This window comes from Eurosta solidaginis, chromosome 3 (genome assembly GCF_040869045.1).
Source record: "Eurosta solidaginis isolate ZX-2024a chromosome 3, ASM4086904v1, whole genome shotgun sequence".
NCBI lineage: Eukaryota > Metazoa > Arthropoda > Insecta > Diptera > Tephritidae > Eurosta > Eurosta solidaginis.
In genome coordinates, this window is record NC_090321.1 from 288,592,741 (window position 1) to 288,598,130 (window position 5,390).

At 40.0% G+C, this 5,390-nt stretch overlaps 1 pseudogene; it reads left to right on the forward strand.

Moving 5' to 3' along the window:
• The first annotated feature begins 1,262 nt into the window (after positions 1 to 1,262).
• Positions 1,263 to 2,561, forward strand: LOC137247244 (putative protein tag-278; annotated as a pseudogene).
• The last annotated feature ends 2,829 nt before the right edge of the window (positions 2,562 to 5,390 follow it).

Here is a 5,390-nt window from a genome sequence, read left to right on the forward strand (position 1 = left end):
TTAGGAGCATTCTGCGCAACCTCCATTGAACGATTGCGCTTACCAGAGGCATGTTCCTTCACCGGAGCAGACTTCTTAAAGTCAGGCACGATAGTTTTCGCCTACTAAATTTCCGCCCCTAACTCCTCAACGTCCCCAGGCAACGCCATGGAGAACAGGTTAGGGGCGTTTGCCAACCTTTTCAGGTTGCGTATAGCCACCTGCCTATGCCTGCTGCGCATCTGTGAGGGAGGTAACCTATCCTTGCTTTGGGTGTACGCCGTCGGCGCAGCCGGAGGGAGGCGGGCGGGCCGCTCCCCCATGCCAGCAGCTCCCCCCGTATCATAATAAAAATGAACCTTTTCGCGTGCACTCAGAGAGTAAAAGCCGAGACACGATGAAGTTAGTCATATAGATGCGTTCAATGCAATCTTATGCATTCCACTAACATCGCCACAATCAACCAAGCTGTTGCGTTTTTAAATATAAAGGAACTTCATACTTGGCAATTGAAATTTATTTAGCCCTGCCCATTCACATACAAAATTTCACGAAACACTGTCATAAGCGTTCTCACTATACTAGAAAAGTACTTGCTAACATATTGTTACGAATATTAGCAAAACTAAGGGGTGCTGCTATCTCTAGGCCGATGCTAAACAGTGACGTGAATTCACATCAATAATTCAATCATTATATATCTACATAAACTAAACAATAATTGCGTATACACATATGTACCATGTACGTATACGAGCAGCGGAGAGTCAATGCACAAACACATGCATATATCTGAGATACTCCTGAAAGTATGCAATGGGAGAAGCTATAAAATCGTGCAATTGTAGTTACAGCTGAGAAGTTTGAGAGTTGATGGCAACTAGTAGATTCTGGAAGCGCCTAGAAGATGCGAACGTTGAAATCAGAGAGTATAAAAGGCAGCAAATGTAGAGGCGCTGGAATTCAGTTTGATATGAGCTATCAAACAGTATTGCTTAGGACGCTATCTAGCGAGCCATAGCAGTATAATTTTGAAAGTCTGTTTCATTTAAGCTATCAGTTTGGTTATTAAGCCAGCTAGTTGAAAAGTATAAGTGTTATTGTGAAGTACTTTAATAAAGGCCATTTTTTCATTATTCAATATTGGAGTTATTTATTCAACAGTTTAGTGATACGAACTTAGCAAAAGGGCAAATAAGAGGATTTGCAAGTAAATTCGTTACAATTAGTGTCAGAAGAGGAATTGTTGAATAAATTGCAAAGTTCCAGAGCACAACGAGGACATGGCGAAGTTAAGTGAATTAAGGATCCAGCATCTGAAAAAGGAGATGGAAGCCCGTGGATTGAATACAACCGGCAATAAACTCGAACTTCAGGCAAGACTACGAGAGGCAATGGAAGCAGAAGGAATTAACGTGGAAGAATATGTCTTTCATCTTGATGGCGACGAAACAGCAACAAAAATTGAAGAGAAAAACGAAACATCGCAGATAGTTACCAGCACAGACTTGAACACGATATTGGCTGCAGTATCTGCACAAACATCGACAGTAACATCAATGCCGTCGCAAATATCATCCCAACTGGAAGCACAGGAGACACGTATATCCGAAATGTCGTCGCAAATGTCATCTCAGCTGGAATCGCAGGAGAGCCGTATAACAGCGAAGATTGAAGCACAATTGGATGAACAGAAAACATACATGGCGTCACAAATTGCAGAACAATAAAAAGAGCAAGAGGCGCGCATAACATTACAACTCGAAGCCCAGGAAGAGCATATCTCAACGAAGCTGGAGGCACAGGAAACAAAAGTCTCATCGCAGCTGGAGGCTTTTAGTGAACGAAAAGATAAAATGGAGGCCGAGATGGATGCTTTGAAAGATCGTATACAGGAGTTGCAACTAAATCGCCCAGCAGTTTCAGCGAGTAATCCAAAGGTAAAAACACCATCCTTTGACGGTTCTGTTCCTTTCCAGGTCTTCAAGCTACAGTTTGAGAAAACCGCAGCAGTGAACAACTGGAATGGGGAAGATAAAGTTGCTGCACTGTTCGTGGCATTGAAAGGGCCTGCAGCGGAAATCTTACAGACGATTCCAGAGTACGAACGGAACAGTTATGAAGCATTGATAACTGCTGTAGAACGACGTTATGGAAGCGAGCATAGAAAACAGATATTCCAAATTGAGTTGCAAAACCGCTACCAAGAAGCAAATGAGGCATTGCAGGAGTTTACTTCAGATATTGAAAGTTTAGCACATTTGGCAAATGCGGACGCACCCGTGGAGTACACCGAGAGGGTAAAAATCCAGAGTTTTATAAATGGCATACGGGACGTAGAAACGAAGCGAGCGACATATGCAAACCCAAAACCCACATTTGCAGAAACGGTATCCCATGCACTGACTCCGGAAACAGCGTCACTTTTGAGTAAGCCCGCATACAAAGCTCATCGCGTGGAAGTGGAAAGGCCAGATTGGGTAGACACAATTTTGGAAGCACTGAAGGGGTTACAACAGAAAAATGCCGGGGTTATGAAGTGTTTCAAGTGCGGGAAGCCCGGTCACATTGCACGTCATTGCGATCTTGGTTCTGGTAGTTCCAACTTGGGTGGCTGTAAACGCAAAACTGGAGGAGATGAGCAAGAGCGTGCCAGATGTAAAAATCGAGAGCTAGCTCCAGCTATTGGATGTCCTGTGATATCTGTGTCGCAAATTGGAAGGAAATCAAGCAGTCTTACCGTCAGGGGGAATGTGGATGGCAAGGAGCGGGTACTGACTGCAGATACGGGTGCATCTCATTCTTTGATTCGATCTGATTTGGTCTACAGGAGAGTAAAGTCATTACCTGGAGTGCGGTTGCGTACGGCCACTGGCGAGTATAACCAAGTCCGGGGAGTAGTGATCTGTGAAGTCTTAATGGGGAACGTCATGGTTTTACACAAATTCGTTGTGGCGGAGATTGTTGATGAAGTTATATTGGGAGTGGATTTCTTGGTTGACCATGACATCAAGATCGATATGCAGAGAAGGGTGATGTGTTATGAGAACCAGGATATACCACTTAACTTCAAGTTTGAGAAAGGGTTCAGTAGTAATCGAGTACTGGTGCAGAAGACTCGACAAAGGCCACGAAAGTCAAAAGAAAAGGTTGATAGATCGAATGGGCCAAATAAAGCGAAATTTAAAGTACCTGTGAGAAAAAGACCGGCATCGACAAACCCTAATGGACGCACTAAAATGACTGAAAGAATTTTTCAGAAAGAATGCGAGGGTAGTTTCAAGCCGGAGCGCACTACTGTTGTGAAACGTGGGAACGATACTGATTATGCGAAGCCAATCCGTCAAGCGCAAGCTCTACGAAGTAGTTCATTGGCCAAGCAACAGAGTCCGAGGGAACGATCCAGGGTAATGAGTAGTAAGATGAAACACAGGTACGACATGGAAAATAATTCGGAAGGTTTCCGGGAGGGAGATTTGGTACTGTTAAACAACCCTCATCGGCGGAAAGGTGTTCCAGCCAAATTTCGGTGCAGTTGGGAAGGCCCGTACAAGTGTAGCATTATACGTCACACACTGTATTGTATCATTATATGCCACACCTACTGTAACATACTTGCGGCTTTACGCATAACAAATTCAAATATATTTTAGTAATAATCATATTACAATTATTGAACTAACCCACACGGCACGGAATGCCGAATATGAGACACATATCACAGTTAATAAATTATACATATAAACACACAACCCATTGTAATATACATACAAACATCCAACTAATTGTGGGAAAATACCAAAATATTCAAACTGATCTGCTGACGCTGCAAATTGTACAAAACTACATGTATGGAGTTATGCATACAAAACTACATGTATACAAAGACTGTATACAAACGTACATGTATGCATTACCCATTTCATATGTACTTATTTTTAGTTATTAGTATTAAGATATTTATGAATATATAGGTTAAGTAAATTAGTATAAAAGACAATAATTTATTCAATAAAAAAGAGACTTAATGTCGCACAATCAAACGTGCAACGTCTTTCAATTACGAATATTTCATGGCGATCCTGCCAGCTCAGAACAAAAATCAGCACAACTGCTAAAACGTTCTGACTGGAGAAGATCCTGCCAGCTTGATCTTAACTTAGCTGAAAATTTGCTCATAAGCAAAATTCGCTAGATCTTGCCTGGACAGAGATCCTGCCATCTCACAAACAGCTCACTAACCAAGAATTTGAAAAGAAAGGACTAAAGATCCTGCCAAACTAAAATAGTCCTGAACGTAACAAGATACAAAGAAAGAAGATATTTTACGCTACAAAGAGGATTCAAAAATTTTTTGCTAACATCATCAGGAGCTGAACAAATTAAAACCAAAATCATCAGTTATGAAAATTGGAGCAAATCAGAATCGAAGGATGACTGATCAAGTAAACGCATAAGCGAAGTGGAATAAAAAGGCAATAAGGAGAACGGATCAAATAAAAACGTAAGCAAGCTGGAATAAAAATGATGGATCAAATATAAGCAAAAGAGGTGGAATAAATGTTGGAAATCTTCAGCAACAGCAAATTAACGGCAAACTACATCCAGACCGACAAGGAGTTATAAATATTTAAGTATACATTTTTAGAATCAATTGAGCGGCCTCAGGGACGCTAAACCATTAGCAAAAACGAAAGCTTTTGCTTAGGATTTTTTTTTTCTCTCTTTAAGTAGGAAATAAAATTAATTGAAAATTCTTTTTTTAAACATTGAACAAATTTCCTTTAAAATATATAGAAAAACTGCACTATTTAATTTTGAAAAAAAAAGTGTGTAGAAACAATTTCTTTTGAAAAAAAAAAAAAATATAATATAAAAAATTTACTTTAAAAGTAAAAGAAAAGTAAATTGGAATATTTAGGACACTTCTATAACCTCTAGAGAAATCCCATAGAACATTTTAATAAAATTTAAAAATTTAAATTACTCTGTCCATTACTATTAAAATGCAAAGAAACTCCTCAGACCTTCCTCTCTATTGGTGGGATGAAAATACCCGACACACTAGGGCACTACCCAAAGAACTAGAGAGTTTAAAGAAATTTTGGAAGACAATAGGTATGGAACGGGAACACACAATTGAGGACATTATAAACCCCACTACCAGGGTGGAAGAAATAATGCGAATGATGAGGAAAGTGTTCCCCAACAATTCCAAATGTTAGGTAGCACCTGAGAAAAAAAAATTGTATAAGACAAAAATATCTAACTTCCTATTAAAACCTTCAAGATGTCTTGGTGGACAAAAACAGCCCAAGGCATTATGGTAGCCATAGCTGGCTACGAAATAGGAAAAGAAAGCTCTGAAACAAGAGATAACAAAATAATGGCTCATCAACTAGGGTAGATAC